At 44.8% G+C, this 22,650-nt stretch overlaps 1 non-coding gene and 2 pseudogenes across 1 annotated transcript; all 3 read right to left on the reverse strand.

The window, feature by feature from the left end:
* Nucleotides 1-718: 718 nt before the first annotated feature.
* LOC128573457 (fructose-1,6-bisphosphatase isozyme 2-like) lies at nt 719-22,340 on the reverse strand (annotated as a pseudogene).
* Nucleotides 3,053-3,186, reverse strand: LOC128574347 (small nucleolar RNA SNORA70). The gene has a single exon (XR_008376720.1). It is a non-coding gene; the product is annotated as a small nucleolar RNA SNORA70 (small nucleolar RNA).
* Nucleotides 5,984-6,396, reverse strand: LOC128574069 (biogenesis of lysosome-related organelles complex 1 subunit 2-like; annotated as a pseudogene).
* Nucleotides 22,341-22,650: the final 310 nt, after the last annotated feature.

Raw genomic sequence — 22,650 nt, forward strand, 5'->3', positions numbered from 1 at the left:
TCATTACCACTCAAAAGCTTCTATTATCCAGTGTTCTGCAAGTGTTTCTTTTTATTGCTTCTACCAAGTAGAAGCAATAAAGGGACATGACACCCTACATATTGCATCTATACTGTAAATTTTTGTATCAGTTACATATTCTCTTATATTCTTCATTAGTAATTTCTTGCATGTTAGTCTTGGCATAGAAATAAAATTACTGACCTATGGGCAGGGATCATACCATTCGTGTCTTTCCTGTCTCTTCCTAGACCTAGGAGTGAGGCCAATAATGATCATTGCTGTGTCCTCAGACATGAAGAAGCACTCAGCTCAAACTCAACACTTGGTTTCTCACTTGATCTCTCTTTCTCTCTCCCACACCCATACTTGTAATGAACAATTAAAATATAAATTGCACAAAATTCATACTCACTTTCATCTTTTCTAAAACATAGCCTATGAGGTAGTGCTGTTATTCAGAAAAACAAGTACAACTGAGTGAGTAACTCTATAGTTTGGAGCTTAAGAGAGATTCTGGACTGAATTTGTAAATTTTAGAAGTATGGTCCCTACCTTCTTTAGAAATAATTTCTCCTGCAAAAAACTCATTTGTAAAGGCAAGCATTACCTTTGGTAGGTAAATTTTAGCTATAAAAGATATTGATTGCTTATGAAGAAAGACAGAGTCTACCACACTTACAGTGACCAGAGCCATAAACAATGGCATCAACTTCTTTCAGCTGGGTTCCCTAAGCCACCACCCAGACAGGACCCCACGGTGACAGCAGGCTCCATGTTGGTAGCCTGGACTAGCTTCACTCACCTCAGGGAATTTCTTTTTCTGCACATATTCAGCGGTGGAAGCATCAGAATACTTGGCATAGCCCTCATTTAGGCTGTAAATCTTTCCTTTCTTCTTAATCTTTACATATTTTTCCACCAGGACAAATTCAACAAGAGCCTAGGAGGATGAACAGAGACAGCAGGAATAAGGGAGGAGCCAGGGAACAGCAGCCAACAGCACACTGAACAGCACCCAGGGCATTAGGGGGTGAAGCCTGCTGGAGAAACCAGGGTTTGCTGTGGTCATTCTGGGAGTAGGTCCAGGGGTGTTTTCATGAATGGCAGAAAGGACAGTGACGATTTGGGGCCTACACAGAGAGCTCAAACAGCCACAACATGAGAAGCAAAATAATTCAAAGGAAAGAGGCCTGGCATGTTCTTTTTTTTCCTTTGCCCCTTCCACTGGCACTGAGGCCACTCACCTACAAGGACCCTGACCATAAAGATGTCCCAGTTCCTCATCACCAGATTAATGTTTTCAGGAGAATTTGGGCCATCAGCAATGAGAGGAAGAAGTTACCTTGACGCATGAAGGATGCTTGTTTTGACCATTAAATTGTGGGCCAGCTATGTTGTTTAATGATTTGGTTTTGGAAACCACTGAAGTCTCTGTATATCAACACTCTTACCTGGGGGAATAAATTCCTTCAGTCAGAAACTGGATTCACGGGGCATAAGGACCAAGTTATTAAACTCTAAAGGCATCCTCAGACTTATTAATAAAATTGTACCAAGTGCCCTGCAGTCCCTGAGGGTCATGTGGTCAACACCTGCAGGGCATTGTTCCAGCACCCCTTCATCTACTTCTGGCGGTAGCAGCCCCGAAGGATGTGGTCAGCTAGCTGCAGAGGTCACCTTAAACTCTAGTGACTCTCTAAGTCATTAGGAGGAGCATCAGGGCCTAGAATCCAAATCTATTTTGATGACTGACAAAGACTTTAAGAGACTCTCCAGATGACGGTTCACAGCTGGCAGCTAGAGCAAAAGGTTCACAAGGAACACTGAAGATACTTCCAGAATGGAAGGAGGCAAGGCCACCCTGACCATGTCTGAAATAAGACAATGACAAGGATACTCAACAACACAAAAATCACTACGCATTCCTCTCTCTGCCTAACATCAGTGATGACGGCTCCTTCACCAATGAGTCTCTACTCTCACTTTCATCTTCCTGCCTCCTAGATAAAAAGTATTAAGACATCTAATCATTAACTGCACCCACTTCCAAGTCACATCTGATCCAGAAGAGATCCTCTCTTCCTAAAATCCTTGAAATCACCAAGCCAACACTCAGGTGTCGAATAAGCCCAGGCAGACCCCTTCTCAGCACAGTGCCCCTGGTTCCTCTGGGGGCATCCCCCTGGCCCAGTGAGCCCAGCTTCTCTTTATTATAATTTTGCTCTTGATGGTCTTTGGTTCATGAGCTTTATTAACTCGCTGTGGGCTTCTGTTGCTTTGGAGCAGTCCAGCACTGTTTTCACTTCTGAAAAGCACCCTAACTTCCACTAAAGAATTAGCTCTTTTCATTCATGCCAGTCTAGGAAGACTCATGTATGGGCCTCTTCTAGTCCAAGGTCAGACATTAGCTTGAAAATTAGATACTCATTGGCATTTGAAACCTGAGTGAGAAATAGAACTTGTGGTGGTTTCCAGACCAGACTGGCCAGGCTCTGAGACCACTCCTGAGCGCCCTGTTTTGGGGCCCTCCAGACCTGTCCATGTACAGCAGCCTAAATCTTCAACATGCCCATTAATTGAGCAGGGTCAACTTCTCTCTTGCTTTTTTTTTTTTTTTTTTTGACAGGAAGTAGGATTTATTACTGGTAGGCACAAATGACAGGCAACACAGTATAAGTCCTCATGAGTGCAGGGCTCACCACTTGTCCAGGGCCATGACTGGGGATGTATTTGACCCCACAGACATCTGGGATGAGTTGCTTCTCAGCCACCATGTTTTCACATTTATCAAATTTAGATTTAAACTTGGTAAAACCCCACTTCCTGGAGATGTGAATCTTCTGGAGGCCAGAGAACTTGAACTTGGCCCTGCAAAGGGCCTCAGTCACATGCTCCTTATTCTGTAGTTTGGTGCAGAGGGACATGATGACTTGACCAGTGTGAACCCTGGCCACAGTGCCCTGGGACTTTCCAAAGGTACCACACACACCTGTCTGGACCCTAGATTGTGGACAGCACAAGTTCTAACACATGAACAGGTATTGGAAAGGAATGTCTCCTAGGTCCCTTAGAGGAACCTATAAAGCAACAGGCTGCATACACTACCAAGGAGGCTGCCGTTTGCAGCCATTGCACACCAGGCCCCCATGAGGAAAGGAACATGGTTGGCTTAATTAGCTGCAGTTGTCTCTTGCTTTTCACCGAAGAGCATGGAGGATGCACAACAGTCATCTAAACAGTGGTAGTCACCAGCCTGTCGGCATGGAGGAGCCCATTCTGCATTGGTGTGGGCCACAAAGGGCCGGTTTATCCACCCCTGGGCCCGCGTGTGGGAACTCTCAGGCTCCTGGAACATTGTTTCCTGTTGTGGGGTGGCAGTGATGCCTTACTACACTCTGGAAAATATGTCTCTTGGTGACATATTGTTGTCTCTTGTGTGACCACCAACAACCACTGATGATTAACGTGGCCCCCACACACTTTGGTAAGAGGCACCAGATCCTTGTCACTACAAAGCAGTATCTCCCGTTTGTAATGAGCACCTTGACATTGAGTCTCTCTTTCATGGGGAGCTTGGTTAACAGTGGGTGGTCACTCTGCCCTCACAGCATGTGTGTTCTGACATCATCAAGTTATGAGCCCTGCAAGCCCACAGGTCAGACAGGTTCTGTGCACCCCACCAAGGATCTGTATCCTGTGTGACCCTGCTCATAACCTGCTGCCGCCCTCCATGGCCTCTCTCTGTGACAATTGCCATAAACTACCTCAGCTTGACATCAGCATCCAAACAGGCCCTAAGCCTCAGACACTGGGTCTTTGCTGCAGTACCCTTATAAGTACCAATATGATCCAGAGGGTTTTCAGGCTAATAAACAGATCAGAAAAGATTATGTTTTGGTTCATCTCTTTTTATGTCACACAGACAAGCTCTGGTTCCCCTATGTGTCCAGATGGGCCTATCATCATGATTGAGGTCAGGAAGCAGAGGTTGTGTGTCTGTGACTCCTTGCATTGGGTCCCTGAGTCAAAGGCACCTCCTGCTGCCTTTAGAACTGCTCAGAAGGTTCTGGAAATATTTTGCTTGCATTCCACATAGTGTGTTCCAAATTTAGGAACAGGTTAAACACAAAATAGCCTGACAGTGACTCCTGACACCCAAGTCATCAGTTTGACCTTGGACAAGTTACTTACCCTCACTTTTTTCATCTGAATATAGGAATAATAGTAGCACCTGCCTCCCAGGGCTGCTGTAATATTTAAATACATCATAGATTAAAAATTCCATAGAACATGTATCTACATTACTACCACTTATTAAAAACTATATAACTAAAAAAAGACTATATAACTGTCAGCTGTTGTTCTAGAACAATTGTTGGAAGACCACTTTAATGTCTGATAGTAATATTTATAAACCATAAAATGTCTTTGAAAATAAGGGCAAATTGGGGCATCAGCCAACTGGCACAGCAATGGGTCTTGGTTTAGATGTAAAATTATTTCTATTTGAAAGTTCCTAGTGTCCATACTGCAAACTCCATTCTGTCAGTTAACTGTCCTGTTTTGAAATCTGCCAACTCCCTTCATTTTACATGAATGTATTAACAGGCAAACTCTACGAAGGCTGGAAAGTGTGTGTGATCAGGGCTGTATCGCCACTGCGGCAGTGGTGCTTTGTGAGATAGTGTAATAGATGGTAATAAACATTTGTAAATCAGAATTAAATTAAGGACTGACCTTTCATGTGTGTAACCACAAGAGGCTTTGAAATGGCCTTCAGTCAACATTATTTGAGTTTTCACAAGACCTGACTATACTTGGCAAAGCATCCAGCATTTAAAGGTGAAATTCACAGGTCATTGTACAGATGCTGCTGCTCTAAAGAATCCATGCTTCATGCTTCTGTCTGGGCATAGATGGCATTGTCATTCTTATATTATGGAGTTCCCATAAATTAAAAAGGTTGAATCCTTAAGGACAGATCTGAGTTGATACAATAGACTGTATAGACCTCCCTATTCCAAAGTGCCCTGACTTGGACAGAGGCCTTTCGCATTTTCTGATAATGGTGTTGGTTCCCTAAACCAGGCTCTCTCGCTCCCAAAGCAAGTATAAAGAAGGACCATGAAATTATCCCAGGGGACTGGAATTAAAGCAGGGGACCATGGAGTACCCAGGAATAGATGTCATAATATTCTTTTTAGAATTTATTTTATAAAATGCTTTCTTTTATGAGTGGCAACCTCCACCCACCCACTCACTCAACACAAACACACATTTGTCTTTGTTTATATCACATTTCCAAGTGGAAGCACATGTCATGATGTCAGCCATCCCCGGATATCTGACTCATATAGAAAAGAGACAAGAGGAGTCCATCCCATACAGCACGCTACTAAAACACTCTTTTCACTATTTCCACCCAGTCTAGAAGTCTCTACCTATAATTATTTTAAGATTTTGCTGATATTTTCAATGTTATGGAAAAGTACATTACTGACAATCACAAAGTGATAAGCTGCAAAGAAGAAGTCTGTTTTGGTTTCTAAATTTAAAATCTCCTTAACAATACATTAGCATCATTAATTTAAAACCTGTTTACACAATAATCCAAAAACCAGCTTCTTCAGATGATAATGCAATTATCAACCACTACCAGAGAAATTAGGTCCTTTCATTTGAGTCTGCTGGCAAGCCCAGGTGTATCCTGAACTTAAAGAGCATCTCTCTACTGAGTGGATGAAGAAGCATTCAAGTGGAAGGTAAGGACTGACAAGCGTGAGTATCAGAGGGACACTGCCCAAAGGAGGTTAGCACATAGCCACAGTCCTCCTGTTTACCCCAGGGGTGGATGTTCCTGGGATGACCAGAAGAGTTTCCTTTTGAGGAATCTGGACAATTTACTAGTCTCAGGATTTAGGTCTTACAAAACGTTCTTCTCCATTAAAAGAGACTTTGTTCCATAGAAACAAGTTTTTCATCATTTCTCCAGCTTCTTGTGCTTGGCTTCCAGCCTTTATTGAATGTTCATCCAACTTACAAGCTGCCTGCTCAGGAGCTGCCACCTCCTCTGTAACCTTGATCTGACCCCGATAAGGCTGCAGTCAGCCATGTTTCTGCCTTAAAGTCCTTCAAGTTTCTACTTGCTTACAGCAGTGTCTTTCATTTCAGGATACTTCAAGCTGGTGAGTTTATTCCTATTTTCAAGGACCTTATCGTCTTCACTGGTGGCCGTGTCAGGTATGTGGCCATTTGGGAAAACACATCCTGGCAGAGCTCGGTGATGTCAGCTTCTGCAGGTGCCTTTGCTTCCTCGGCTATCTCCACCACCATGTCGTCTCGAGTGGGCACCTCATGTGGGGTCACCAGGACACCCTCCATCACAGCTGCCATTCGGCGCTGCTGCCGCCATGTTCAGTACCTACCGGGTCAAGCATGAAGAGGTCCACTCCCTGCCCAGTGGACAAGGCCACCAGGGTTACACTGCCATACAGAGCATAACCTGTGGCCACAATATTGTGGCCAGGCTGCAGGGTGTCCTTTTCAGAAGGCTCTTCCACTGTGGTCTGCAGAGAGAGAAATGTGCTTTCTTATTGTTGTTTCTGCAAAGAACCCTTTGCCAGGGGCCTGAGCTTCAGGTTTCTTTGACCCACCAAAGGGATTGCAGTTCTGTGAATTTCCTGCTGCAGGGAATGTATCCAGAGGAAGCATCCTGCCAAGAAAAACCATCCAGGAGGCTACAACCTCAGCCCTTCCTCATCTTTCCAGGCCATGCTCCTGAGCCATTCAATTACAACTCAGATCACTGAGTTCTGAGCTGTTCCTCATCCCACATACTCAGCAGCCCTCTGAGATGACAGCATTATCGCCTCCATGGCACAGACAGGGAACAAGTTGGTTGGATAGCTCAGCTGGCCTCAGAAAGCCTCAGAGCTGGACTCACACCCAGGCAGCGTGACCAGAGCTCCTACAGTTCCACGTGTTGCCCTTCAAGGCTTGTTCCTGCCGGGCCCTCCTGGGGACCCCTGTGTACAATTCAGAGCACATTCTCAAGAAAGATGTTCCCTTTGCCATGTGGCACTAACAGTGCTGATGTGAGTGGAATTCAGACAGACAAGGGAGGGTGCTGAAGAAGGAACAGCGATGCTCTCCATAGTGGGACAGCAGGTGACACTTGATCTTGTATCCCATTTTTCCTGAGGTCCCTGAAATCTTCCTTCTCCTCACCTCCCAGGTCTCTAAAAAGGCAAGTGAATAAAATCTCATGAATTTTGGAATATAGATAGCAAATGTCCAGCCTCCTTTTAGAGAAAATAGTTTTTCATTACTTTTCAGTATTAATCATTATGCATAGATGTTATTCCTACCAATTCAAGGGCTAATTTTAAGAGTGTTGGCAGAAAATAAGATTGATAAACCCAGACAATTGATCAAAAATTCAGTTAAACCCCAAGTCTCTCGTTTCGTAGGCAATGTAATATGGTTATACTAAAAACATCTCAGAAAGCATCAAGCTTAGATAAGTGTGATTTTAAGTTGTTGCTGTTTGAATAAGGAAGAAATAAAAACATGTTCCCACAAAAACATAAACAAGATTGTTCATAGCAGCATTATTTGTAATACCCCCAAAGTGGAATGACTCAAATCTATAAGAACCCATCAGTGTGGCAGCGCCCATAGCTCAGTGGCTAGGGTGCCGGCCATGTACACCGAGGCTGGCAAGTTTGAATCCGGCCCGGGCCAGCTAAAACAACAATGACAACTGCAACCAAAAAATAGCTGGGCCTTGTGGTGGTTGCCTATATTCCCAGCTACTTGGGAGGCTGAGGCAAGAGAATTGCTTAAGCCCAAGAGTTTGAAGTTGCTGTGAGCTGTGATACCACCACACTCTACCCAGTGCAGCAGCTTCAGACTCTGTCTCAAAAAGAAAGAAAGAAAGGAAAAGAACTAATCAATGGATAAATAAAATGTGGTATGTCCATGCAATGGAACATTATCATATTTGGAAATAGAAATGATATTTAATACATGCTACAACACAGATGAGCCTTGAAAACATGTTCAGTGGAAGAAGTCAGACACAAAAGGTTACATATGGTCTGATTCTGTTTTTATCAAATATCCAGGATGGAAAAATCTGTACAGACTGAAAGTAGATTAGTGGTAACACAGGTCTGAGGGCAAAGGGTGGAGGCTCATTGGAATAGGGTTTCTATTTAGAGTGATGAAAAATTCAAATATTGATTGTGGTGATAGATTCATAACACTGTGAATAAGCAAAATCTATTGAATTTTACACTTTCAATGGGTGGATTGTGTAGTAAGTGAATTATGTCTCAACAAACACATAACCATATAACTGTAGTAACTTTGTTGTAACTGTAGTAAGTTTGTTAATAATTGCAAAATTAGAAGCCATTACCTACTGTCCTTCAGTGGGTAAGTAAATTGTGATGCATCCAGACGATGGAATTTTATTCACCACTAAAAAGAAATGAGCCACCAAATCATGAAAAAAGATGAAGGAAACTTACATGCATACTAACTGAAAGAAGCCAATCGGTAAAGGCTACAAACTTTGTGATTCCTACTATGTAACCTTCTGGAAAAGGGGAGACTACGCAGACAGCAAAAGTATCAGTGACCAACAAGGGTTGTGGGGAAGGCGGATGAACAGGCAGAGCACAGAGGAATGTTAGGGCAGTGACATTGTTCTGCGTGACACTATAATGGTGGATATGTGTCATGATGCATTTGTCTAATCCCACAGAATGTACAACACCGAGAGGGAACCTTAATGTAAACTGTGGACTTCGGGTGACAATGAGTCAGTGTAGAGTCATCAGTTGCAGCACAGGCACCACTCTGACTTGGGGTGTGGATATGGATGGAGAGTATGTAGGAAATCTCTGTAGTTTCCACTTTTGCTGTGAACCTAAAACTGCTGTAAAAATAAAGTCTATTAAAAATAAGATGAAAAACAGGAGGAGGAGTAGGAGGAGGTTGCTAGTATCTCACAAGGTTCAATGTGAGTTGCACCAACTTCCTGAAGTGTTCTGTATCCCCACTCTCCTTCCCTCATAGCAGAAGAGGTAATTGCTCTGTAATCTCTCTTTTCATTGTGTGTTACTCTAACTTTCCTTCAGTTTCTTTCTATCACATTTTATTACAGTGTTTAAAGGTCTCACCTCCTGCGCTGTGACCTGTCCAAGAGCACAGGCAGTGTCTTATTTTGTTGACATTTCTACAGTACTGGGGTACGATCAAGACTCATTAGTTGTGTGACTGTACAAAGGGCATCCACAGCTACTGCTTTAATGCAGTTTTAAAAGATTTTACCTAAGAACCTGTTCTTCTTCATGCTTTTGGGGATCCTGAAAACAGCTGTCTCCAAACAGGTGATCCTAGGGAAAGTGGTCAGGATGGGAGTGAGTGAGCATAGAGGAAACTTCCTAGAAACTGAGGACCTAAGGGAGTCCTAAACTAATCATTGACCTGTACCAAGTCTCATCACAGAGTTCTTCTAATAGAGCTTTTGGGAAACATTCTCCTGTGGAGACAACATAAGCAAGTGCAGTGTGGAACTCGGGACCAGATGTCCATGGGGTGAGGTCAACTTGGAAATGCCATGGGTGGTAGTGGCCGCTCTCTCCTGGAAGCCACCACTGTCACCTACCAATGGCTGCCTGAAATGCTCTGAGAGTCCTTACAAGGCTTAGCAGTTAGATACCACGTATATGGAAATGTGTGAAATGTTTTTCTTGGAGGGATGGCATTTTAAACTTTCAATATTGAGGATGTAAGACTCCTTTACCGGGAGTCATATGTAGTACATGAATAGTTCTTGAAAGTAGTTTTCTGACAGGGAAATATAAAAAACTATGAGAATACCAGTGGTAAGAGTGGGAAAGAAACATTAGGTAATAGGTAAGTGGGTACCTAAAATAGTTTTGTTTTTTTTTTTAACTTCTTAAATTTGCCAGTGTTTAGTGGACAAAGAGAGTATTCTTAGCTACACAACTGCTTTAATTTTAAGACTAGGGCATAGTTTTTACATTAAGAAATCACTTATGAATATTGTTTATGATAGGAACATTGAGAATGTAAGAGATTTCTTTTTTAGGGCTCTGCTACCCACTGTCTGATCTACAGAAGTCATTTACCCTCTCTGAAGTATGGTTTGATTCATTGAAAACATGAACACAATAGTGATTCTGTTGTGAGCCCGCTCTGATTGCCTTAAAGCCTGGTTCTAAAAATCCATTGAGATTGCTGAAAGCAAATTTTTATATCAAGAGATTAAAAAATGTATTTTTCACAGTACATGCTACTGTAGAAAGGATGAGTACTATGAGGTTATGCCACTCAATATCAAGGAGTTCATTGTCGGTGATACAAAAAAAAAAAAAACCCTGTTGTACATTTAGTCTATTCTTCCCTTAAAATTTTGTTTCCCCCCCCATTGGTACCATTAGTATTTTTTTATTATTAAATCATAAAGAGGTAGTTCATGTATACATTAATGCATTTATGGGGTACAATGTGCTGATTTTATATACAATTTGGAATTCTTACATTATACTGGTTAATATATCCCTCACCTCATTTACTTAATTTTTGTGTTAAGACATTTATACTGTATACATAATAGATCTGACATGTACCCTTGCAATATGCACCATAGGTGTGATCCTGCCATTCACCGTCCCTCCATCTGAGCTCTCCCCTCCCTTCCCATCCTCCCATCCATAATCCTGGGCCACAGTTGTGATCTATTCTTCATATGAAAGTGTGAGTGATTGTAAATTGGTTTCATAATAGTACTGGATACTTTTTCTTCCATATTGGTTTCATAATAGTATATTGGATACTTTTTCTTCCATTCTTGAAATACTTTACTAAGTAGGATATATTCCAGCTCCATCCATATAAACATTAAAGAGGTAAAGTCTCCATCTTTTTTAAGGCTGCATAATATTCCATGGTGTACATATACCACAATTTATTAATCCATTCATGGGTCGATGGGCACTTGGGTTTCTTTCATGACTTGGCTGTTATGAATTGAACTGCAATGAACAATCTGGTGCAAATATCTTTGTTACAAAGTGATTTTTGGTCTTTTGGATATACACCTAGTAGAGGAATTGCAGGATCAAATGGCAGGTCTACTTTAGATCCCTGAGTATTCTCCACATTTCTTTCCAAAAGGTTTTCTATTAGCTTGCTTTCCCACCAGCAGTGCAGAAGTGTTCCCTTTTCTCCACATCCACACCAACATCTAGTAGTTTTGGGATACTGTTATGTGAGCCACTCTTACTGGAGTTAGACGATATCTCACAGTGCTTTTGATTTGCATTTCTCTAATGATTAAAGATGATGAGCATTTTTTCATATGTCTGTAGGCCATGCGCCTATCTTCTTCAGAGAAGCTTCTATTCAAGTCCCTTGCCCACAACACACAAATGTTTTTCCTTCCTAGAGATTAAACTTTAGTGGAGTAAAAAGAAAAGGAAAACTTTTCATAATCCCCCCTCTCGTGAAAGACCACGCTAAATATTTCAGTGCATTTCCTTCCAGTGTTTGTTGTACTATGGCGTGTGCACGTGTAGCACAGTTGAATCATGCTCTGTGTACAGTTCTGAATTCTTATGTTCTCCTTCAGCTTTTTATCTTGAATCTAACCTTAAGCTATTTAACATTCCTCAAAAACATTCTTTTTAATGGCCATTACTAGTATTTATTTACCTTTAAATTGTTTTTATTTTTCTTTAAATTATTTTTAATTACAACACGGTGAAGAATAGTTTTCCCCATAAATATGTAGTTAGACCTTGATTATTTCACTAAGATACAGTCTTAGAAACGAAATCAATGGTTAAAAAGAACATGTTGGGGAGGAGAGAGAGTGATTGGCGGGATCTCACCTGATGTGCACCTTATGTGCAAGTATTCAGCATTCCCCTTGTGTGGAGGACTCAACTACAACTCAGGAGAATTTTAGGCAGAGAGATGAGCAGATGTGGAGTATTCAAGAACCACCATGAAGACCTGTGTAGCTGAGGCCAACAGGGAAGGCTGCAGGAGGGAGGTTAGAGTGGGTTGAGAAAGGAGGGTCACATCAGTTGAAACTGAAATTTGAAAACAAAAGCTTTATTTAGCTTAAATTGTGTGAGACAGGCAGGTATAAAAGTGCCTTGCATAGTACCTGGCAAACAAAAGGAGCTTAGTAAATTTGGCTTTACTTATCTATGCCATCTTTCTAGCTAATTACAAACAAATACACCCTCATGTCCAATGCCCAGTGTAGGAAAGAAGGGCCAGTGTCCCAGCAGTGATGTTGTGTTAGTACTGCCCTGTAGCTGAACGTTGGTGGCAAAACACTCTCTATGATAAGGTATTTGTGACTCCGTCTTGACTATAGGCCCACCACCGCCATGCCCTGCACTAACCGACTTTATCACTGTACCAGGGCAAGAGCACGGGAGCTTTATTATTTATTTTCTGTATTAGTCTAACAGTTTGTCAGGCATGAAGGAATCTCTGCTGAACCCACACCCCCCTTATCAAAGTGTGGGGAAGGCGTGAAGGGTGGAAATGAGAAGCGGGGAGGGGAGAATGAGAGGCTGTATGGTACAGCTCTTCCCAGAAACTTACTTTTTACTGGATTCCACCAGTTCAAGCCCCCGGAAGATGCCAACACGTGTTACTGGCATGTTCAGTGAACAGCCATGAACACCCACCCACCAGGCATTTCCTAAGTCACTAATTTATTGAATGAATCAATGCCTAACTATGGAGTCTTACTTTAACTAGTCAGTATAAGATTTACAACTAAACAAGCGTGTAATCTTGGTTTCTAGAAAACAAATGTCAGATACAGAGGAAAAATCCAAGGAACTGAAGCAACACCAGACAAGAATTCTCCCCAGCTCAGTAGCACCATCGTCTGGTGATCATGGGGACTGCATCCCAGGACGCACTTCCCTCTCCCTGGCAATGATAATCGCCTCCTTATTTTCCTCAGACACCAAGACACAGGTGCTGTAGGGGGACTGGAGCATGTTGATCACCTGTTGTGTCCAGAAGTTGCACAAAGACCACACTGCCAAACAAGCCAAATTTACAGCAGAGTCCTTTTATCGAAGACCCGGCCAGCAACTGCCTCAGCGTCCTAACACAGGGTTTCTGAGAGCAGCCCCGAGTGCTTAAAGGGTCAGGTTTTTAAGGCCTGGTCTACATCCTGGTTGGCATGCAGGCTCTCCAGGTGCATCCGGGTAAGACAGCAAGCAAGCATTGTACAGAAGCAGAATTTTGTGGTTAGTTAGCTATATGTCATACACCCCCTATACATCTTAGTTTCACACATCTTTGTCTCAGTATTTTCTCCAACTGGTATTGTTTAAAGGTCAGTACAGGGACAGTCAGTTTGTTTCCCAGGGAGTTAGCCAAGCAAGAAACTAGGAGTGAACTAGAAGCAAGAAATCAATTAGTACTTTCTCATTTATCTTAGGGGTGAACTAGACTCATTTCATTTCTTTTTTGAAAACATGCAGTCCAAATATTTGCCAGGAGTTAACTGGTATTTTTCCATTATAGTCTAGGCCCCACTTTTCTGCTTTAGCCTATGCCCACTTGGGCCTAACACACCAGGACATTGGATAACACGTCCAATTTCTTCATGTCGTCTCCTGTCACATTCACGCTCTGTGCGATTCCATACCTTAGACAAAAAAAGGCTGAATGAAATCCTTGGGGGGGGGTCAGTCCTAACTCCAGCAAAGAAGCCCTGATGCTGAGACACCTGCTGAGCCTTGCTCCCTCTGTGTCTCTGGAGTCTCTGAATTGCAGGTGCAGGAGACAGGTTCTAAGTGGTGGCTCTCAACCTTACTTCCTTTTCACCCCAGGAATATCCTTATATTACCTTAGTCTACCGATGTGATAAACCAGAATCCAGCCTGACCAAGTACAACCCACACCCAGCACTGGGAGGAGAGAAGGGGGGAGCTCATAAAATCAGACAGGTCACCTGAAAGCAAAGGACCATGTCTTTGCAGCACTGGATTTCAAATCTTTGTAGTTCTCCCCACAGAGTGTCCTGCTGGCTCTAGGTAAAAGTCAACTGTGGTCACCTGGTGTTACTGGAACTGAGCAGGAAACTTGAGGGCAGACTTATTTTCTTTGCTTCTTCACAATCCTCCGAAGCAATAGAAGGAGTGCTACCGTGAAAGTTCTGTCTGCAGGCTTTGTGGCTTAGAGCATGAATGGCAGGGGCCTCCCGTTTCCACCCCCACCCACTCAGATGTTCTCCACTCAGCGTGGGAGGGAAAGTCCTTCTGAAATGCAGCCACATGCTTCCAAGTCCACCCAGAGGCAAAGCCCAGTCCCCACCTGGGCATCAGGTCTCACTGTGGAAGTTCTGTTTCTACATAGGCATGGCCTTCCGTCCCTCTCGTGCCCACTGAGCAGGCCACCCATAGCCTCCAAACTCACCAGGAGCACACCTGCATTATAACCACCTGCTCATTGGCTTTGCAGCCCTACCAAGGACACTCTCCCCGCTGAGAACCACATGGTGTCACCTCCCTCAAGTCTTGACTCAAGCCCTAGCTTGAGTGAGGCCTTCCCTGGCCGTCTGTCCAAAGTGGCAGCTCCCAATCCCAAAACTCTTTCTTGATTTATTGTCTCCTAAGCCCAGTGCTGTATGCTCACCATTGGATTTCCCCACTCTGCCTCCTTGCCCTTCAGGAAGCCTCCCTGGTCCCCTAGCACACACTCCATACACACCAACACTCCCTGTCTTCCCTCCACAGTGTTCCTTGGTCCTCATGGAACATCTTTCCTACTGGATTGCTTGCTTACTGAGGGCAAGAACTGTCCTTCCAATTTTGTTTGCACACTGTGCAGAGGAATAGGACATGCTCAATATCTGATCACTGAATTATGAAGAAAGGATGGCAAGGAAGTAATCTCCTTTCCCTCCTTATGTTAATGCCCTTTGTTTGATGAAGGAAGTTCAAGTGGTTCTAACAGGTAGCCAGGGTTGAGAACCCAGGATCTACTTTAAGCTGGGGACAAACTCATTTCCCATCCTCTCTCCTGAATGAGCATCCCCCACCTACTGTATCCAAAACCTCAAGCTAGAGCATGGGTAACAAAGTGCTCTTCAGCCCACAGGACAACATCTTGAGCATTTTACCTAGAGCTAACGCTTCCTGACATTTTCTAAACAGATTGTTCTACCATCTGAGCATGAAGAAGCCATGGAGATGCTTCTGGGATGGGCAGGTGCCACCACTCCCTTCTTCCCACAGTCACGGGAGGAGGAAGAAAGGGAGACTGTCTGGTAACTTTTCAATTGCATTCATCAAGCCTCTTCCTGGAAACGTCTTCCACACAAAGGAAGCACAGGAGTGAGGGGCTCAGGTCCCCTCCAGAGGACAGTGGCAGGAGTGTGTGACCGTCCCAGTCTCTGAGCAGAAAATCCTGGCTTCTTTGGGAGAGAGGCCACCTTTAGGATTTCTGAGAAGCAATTCTACGGTCCTTTTTTAATTTTTTTTTTTTTAATTTCAGGTTAATGTGAGGGTACAAACAACCAAATCATAACATTTGAATTTGTTAGGTAGAGTCCCTCTTGTTCACGGTCCTTTTAAAGTAATCTCAGCATCTTGGTAGCAAGGAAGAATTTCCAGCCAGTGGGCTTCTCTTGCTACCACTCTGGATGTCTTTGACAGGTTCAGGGGCAGGAAGCCTCTGAAAGGGCAGAAGAGGTCTCCTGCCTCAGCAGCCCAGAAACAGCGGGTGCCCAGGCGTCCTAGGGCTGTGCCTGCCCCCTGGTGGCCAATCGTGGCATCAACCACCAGGAGAATTTCCCAGATCTGGGCCTGGAACCAGGGTAGTGATGAGCAGTCACTTCGCATTTATTTCAGGGCCAGGAGATGTCAAATTCATCACCATAGGGACTTACTCACCCTGGCAACAACCCTAAAGCCTATGGATTATTAGAAACCTCTGCATTTTACAATGAAGAAACTGAGTCTTAGTAAGACTAAATCACTGCCTGTGACCACAAGGTGGGAAATGGCGAGTTAGATGAGCATATTAATCACCCACTTCCTAAGGCAACGGTTCTCAACCTGTGGTTCGCGACCCCTTTGGGGGTCAAATGACCCTTTCACAGGGGTCGCCTAAGACCATCCTGCATATCAGATATTTACATTATGATCGTAACAGTAGCAATGAAAGTAACTTTATGGTTGGGGGTCACTACAACATGAGGAACTGTATTAAAGGGTCACAGCATTAGGAAGGTTGAGAACCACTGTCCTAAGGCCACTTCATCAGGACATTCAATTACCACGAAGTAGGGGCTCTGTGGCAGATGAGTAAGAACCCACTGCAGTAGCTACTGTTTACCAGAGTCCAGGACAGAGGAGAAGCCTGGTGGTCTGAGAGAATAATCCTGAGATGTGGCTCAGGACACCATGCTAAGGACAGCAGGGCTGTGTACAGGGAGAGGCAAAGACTATCTGGTGTCACTCAGCAGGGCCACCACCCGGCAGGAGCAGGACAGGGCACGAGGCTGCACCTCACACTCAGGAAAACCCTTGAATGCAGCGCGCAGCCATGACTGCCAAAGCAGGTGGTGATAGGACCGTAGCCACCCACAGATAGAACAGAAAGTGAGCGTAGAGCGTGGCTAATGTGGACCCAGGACGGGGTCACCAGTCCTTATATACAGGAAGTCTGTGAGGATCTTGTGATAAGTACAACTTGTGATGTAATGCTATCACTTTTTTGTATTAAAAACACTACATTTTTCAGAATAAATATTTTGAATTAATACACTTTTTTAACTCTTCATTTTGACTATCCCCTTCCCCCCAAAATATGGGTCCCTTCAACTCCCACCTCCACTAGAATTGCTACAAAGGGAATGGAAGCCTAAAGAAATAGTTTGTTTTTATTACAGACTTAAACTGGATATATATATATATATTTTTTTTTTTTTTTTTGTGGTTTTTGGCCAGGGCTGGGTTTGAACCCGCCACCTACGGCATATGGGACCGGATATTTGGCTTCTGAATAAACTTGACCTCATTTTGTGCTTGGACGAAGCTCCAAAGAGAAGCAAGTGGAAGAACCCTCTGCACTCCCCTCCCAGGCCCGGCACCCCTTGAGCTTCCCGCACCCCAAATGAAGATGAAGATAAAGAGTCATAAAAAGCAATTCATGTAACCAGAATGGTTGGATCCCTGTAATACTCTGGAATAAAAAAGAAAAAAGACAGAGTTACAAGCAGAACACTTCCCTGGGTGGTGAGGGAGGAGATGCAGGATGGGCTGCGCCAAGTGTGCTGTTTTATGAATGATTTCCATGTCTTCACCTGTTGGCAAGTTCATGGCAATAAAACGCTCATATCTACCAAAGACATAAAGAGATGTTTCCAGTCTCCCTTCCGCCTCTGCTTCTTTGTGCCAGTGGGAATCTCCCTATGCAAATACAAGACATGATAATTCAATATATGCTTTAATGCAACAAGCCACTGCACTTGTTATGAGAATAAGTAGTAACTGGAAAAACTATATGTAAATGTATTTCTATAATACGTGCCTTGAAATATTTTGTTCCTTTGTTCTTTGAAACAAGTCAAAGGTCCTGTCATCAAAATACATGATGGAAACTTGAAATGAGGCACATAAGGCCAAAAGCTTTGGAGCCCATTTCTTGCCCAAGCACCTTCAGTTTCCACATCCCAGCCTGTCACAAGGGTCCTCTGTGCACCTGCCCGCACCTGCTCCCCAGGACTCATATGTTGGCCCCGCCAGCCTTGCACACAGCCAAAGAGATGGCTTTGATGGCCGTCAGCATGGAGTTCAGCAGATGGGTGAGCTCCCTGGTCCCTTTAAGCCCTTTTCCATAACATAGCGGGTCAGCGTGAGCATGTCTGGACAACGGGGCTTCTGTCCATCATTGTGGCTGCTACTGCTTCCAATCCTTCCTTTCTTTATGTAGGAAACCTTATTTACCTCCAAGGGCTGTGGCTCCACAGCATGGAAGCTGATAAAAAAAAAAAACCTGTGCTGGCTGTACCGGGAACTTTAAGGAAAAGAGGCCCAACCCACATGGCTGAAAGAACTGGACAAGCCCTCAAGGAGCTCTCTGATCTCACTGCCAGAGCACCGCAGCCATCTGTAAACAGAGCGGGGCTGCCCAGAAACATGGCTGGACTTTCTCTTGAGGAGATGATAAAAAGCACCATTAGGTAAAAAGTGAGAAATGCAGCTGATGAAAAGATCCATAAAACCATTTTGTTCCAGGACTCAAAAGGATTCTTCCCACTGATAGACTCCAGAGCCTGAGTCTGCCAGGTGTAGCTGGCACACTGAGAGGTGTCTTATCTGGGTCACAGGTCACACAGTCACATAATGGCAATCCCTGGATCTCTTTAGCTAGGGTTCTTTCAAATAAGTCCGGAAAGGATGTTTCTTATCTCCAGGAGGCACTCATAGTTAGCAGATATTGAAATCCGGAAGAAACTATTAGATTCCCAGCATAGCGCCAAGCAGCAGGGTTATTTTATCAATTTCTCAGGAAGTGCATCTTTATATGTTTAATTTCCTGAGGAGCCACTACACGGTCTCCACAGGGGCTGCACCAGCAATGACCGAGGGCTCAAATGGCTCTACACTTTCAATCCTGTTGATTCTTTTTTTTATAATAGCTGTGGCCTGGATTTGTATTTCTCTACTGATTCGTGACTTTGAGCATCTTTTTCATGTATGTATTAGTCATTCCCAAATCTCTTCTTGGTTTTGTAAGCTGCTCTGGTCACAACAGACTGGAAGTGACACAAACAGACAAACTAGAGCCTCAGCACAGACTGAGGAGAGGTGCTGGGTGCCCAGCACTCTGTGGTGTCAGGAACAAGCAGAGGATGATGCTGGCCAGTGCCATCTATAAGCAGCCTGCTGTGCCCACAGGTGCGGGCAGGTGCACAGAGGACCCTCGTGCCAGGCAGGGTCCGAGGGAAGACCAGCTATTTCTACCACCATCCAGCCCAGCCTGACTCTGGCACAGCTGTTGTAACCCCTTTGCAGCTACTTGTAAATGTTAGAAGTTCAAGTTACCAACATGATCTAAAATTGCAGCTGGTGGCCTTTCAGCAAATGCCAGAGTTCTTCAGGGCACTCAAGAGGGTGGCTGTGGTGACAGCCCAGAGGGAAAGAGAACATCCGCCTTGTGGTTATTTCAGCACCGCTAATACATCAGTGACCACAAAGCTATGGGTGACCTTTCTCGGCTTACAGAAATGTCCTCACAGACCGGGGTCTAAATAATAAGGACAAAACAGATGCTGTGCAGACTTAAGGAAGTCTTAGAGCAGGTCACAGGGCAAGATCCTCCACCTAAAGACTAGGATCTCGAGGGTGACTCTAGAGTATTAGGTGAGGTACTGTTCTTTGTCAGCAAAACTTCATTAAGATGCTCCATCCCTGCCCTCTCATGTAATTTCAATACACTTTTTCACGGAGCCTCCGCATTCCTGCGCACAGCACAGCACAAGTCCCTGGGCATCTACTGACCTCCTGATCCCCATCCCAGAGAAAACACACTTGCCATAAGAGGAAAACTCCAGGGCACATTGGTTTTATGCGACCCTGGTCTCTGGCTACAGCTGATTGGACCAGGGATAGACACTTGGCACAAGCTGAGCCAATCAGATTTTTTCTTCCACGGCTGTAACATGAGACACAGACCTGCCCCTGAATAGGATGATGCAGGAACTAGGGAGATAAGCCCTCAGGGCTGGGCAAGCAGTGGGTACTGGATTTCATGGGATCCCCTGAAGCTTTCCAACACATTCCCTTCCTGATTCACCTGGAATTAGAGGGCTTCTATTACTACAGTGAAAATGCCCTTGACTACAACTATAGGTATTACCGTTAACATGTCACGAATGGGGCAGTGCCTGTGGCTCAGTAGGTAGGACACTGGCCCCATATAGTGAGGGTGGCAGGTTCGAACCCAACACTGGCCAAACTACAACAAAAATTAGCCAGGCTTTGTGGCAGGCGCCTGTAGCCCCAGCTACTCCAGAGGCTGAGGCAAGAGAATCGCCTAAGCCCAGGAGTTGGAGGTTGCTGTGAGCTGTGAGGCCACGGCACTCTCCTGAGGGCAATAAAGTGAGACTCTGTCTCTTAAAAAAAAAAAAAAATCACAAATGAAGAAACAGAGGCTCAGAGAGATTTTTAAAATTTTGCCAAGCTCAGTCTATCTTAGTCAGGACAGCCCAGGATACGCTGCAGTAACAGGAGTCTGAAATCCCAGTCCCTAAGTACAGGGAAGGTTTGCTTCTCTTGCCCATCCCAGGCTGATGGCTCAGCCTCTAGGTGCCTGCCGTATTGTGACCCTGTCACTGAAATGCACAGGTTCACAGATGGCATGGAGGGGAGAGAGAACGCAGGACTGGGATTGGGAGTCAGCCAGTCATCCTTTCCACCCACACCCCACTGGCCAAAACCCATGGCCCTCACCTGATGCGAGAGAGGCTGGGTAGGTCATCTTCCTGTGGGTCCAGGAAGAGAAACCAGTGTGGCTGGTCTTTACCAGACACCCACAGCTGGGCAGTGGCAGAGGTGGGACCTGGCCTCAGGCCACCCTGATCATACACCCAGTGCCATGGATCAGCACTGGTGCCAGCTGCCCTCTTGGCAGCTCTCCAGGACTCCCTGAGGGCAGAGGATGCCACTCTCCACTCAGCACCATCTCCGCCCTCACCACCCAGCTGTGCAAGCAACAGGGATATCTGCACCTCAGTGGCAGCACCTTAGTTCTTCAGGGAAACCAGAAGCAGCGTCTCAATGAAAGGGCGGGACCCTTGTGTTTAATCCTTCAGATCTGATCATCAGCCCGTGCCTATGCAGTGCCTATTTGATGAGAACAGCCGTGTGAAGGAAGAGATGTCTTCTGTGCTCTGTTGCATGTGACACCTGAATTACATCCCTCAGGTGCATGATTATCAAGTGTTTCCTAGGGCTGCCACAACAAGATAATGCAAACTGGATGGCTTAAAACAAGAAAAATGTATTCTCACACAGTTCCAGAGGCTAAAAGTTCAAAATCAAGGTACCAGTGGGGCCACACTCCCTCTGGAGGCTCAAGCAGAGTCCTTCCTGGCCTCTTCCAGCTGCTGGTGGCACTCTTTGGTTTCCTTGGCTTATAGCCACATCACTCCAGTCTCTGCCTCTATCCACATGTCCCCTTCTGCTCTGTGTGTGTCTTGTGAGGACATGTCATTGGATTTAGGACCTACCCTAACCTATTTAATCTAGGATGATTTCATCTCTACTCCCTAAAGCAGTTACATCTACAAAGACCCTTTTTCCAAATCAGATCACATTCATAGGCCCCGTGGACCTAGATGTGGACATGTCCTTTCAGGGGATACCATTCAACCCCCTATGGGCATCTTGAAATTATTCCCAATTCTGAAGGTAAGGACCAGGCCCCAGTCACTCTGGAGATTTGGATGCTGATGGTGCTTAAATGCAGGCATGAGCTGTGCCTCCCTTGCACATGGGTCAGAGCCAGGGCTGCTGGTCTCTTCAAGTCACACTGAAAGGGCACCCAGCAGCAACACACCACTGTGGAGAAACTCCTCTGCTGCTTGGCTTTGAAATACTTAGAATTTGGGCTGGGCGCAGTGACTCATGCCTGTAATCCTAGCACTCTGGGAGACCGAGGCCAATGGATTGTTTGAGCTCAGAGTTCAAGACCAGCCTGAACAAGAGCAAGACTTGTCTTTACTAAAATAGAAAAACTAGCCTAGCATTATGATAGGCACCAGTAGTCCCAGCTACTCATGAGGCTGAGGCAAGAGGGTCACTTGAGTCCAAAGTGTTTGAGTTTGCTGTGAGCTGTGACACCATGGCACTTTATCAAGGGTGACAAAATGAGACACTGTCTCAAAAAAAAAAAAAAAAATCCACAAAGTACTTAGAATTTGATTTGAAGCTCTACTGCAAACTTCCAAGTTCTTAACTTAGAAGGTGAGGGGTATGGATCCCCTAAGAGCAAAACACACACCTGCAAGTGGGGGAGAGTAGCAGGGAGCCTCTTCACAAATCCAGCTAACACTGGTGCTGAAAAACTAACAAAATCCCACCAGCCAACCCTGACTTGGCCAGAGCACACTGCTCTCCTCTGTGATTTGATCCAAAGTAGGAAGGGCCTCCCACCTTTTAGGAGCAGTGTGACAATGTCAGGCCCCCATTCCTACTGCGTTCCTGCCATGTCCCTATGACACTCAGTGGGTGTGATGCCCTCACCTTCATCTGTCCAAGGGTGGCAGCCAAGACACTCCAAGGTCAAGTCCAACTGAGATTCTAAGGACCATCCGAGGAGAACTGCTGACACTGCTGCTGTTCTCTGGGTCTGTGTGTCTCTCAGAGAAAGAGAAAGACTTGCACGCATCAGCAGAATGCGGACAAGCAGTAGTTAAAAGCGCTGTGTTAAATGAACCAACAGCTTGATCCAAAGACACCACACAGAACACACAAAGGCAGAGGAAATGGGTCTTTGTTATTTTGCCCGGTTTCATCATGGCACCAGAGTGGGTGTTGTTTCCCTCTAGTGATCTCAGTG

This window comes from Nycticebus coucang, chromosome 21, assembly GCF_027406575.1.
Source record: "Nycticebus coucang isolate mNycCou1 chromosome 21, mNycCou1.pri, whole genome shotgun sequence".
NCBI classification, from domain to species: Eukaryota; Metazoa; Chordata; class Mammalia; order Primates; family Lorisidae; genus Nycticebus; species Nycticebus coucang.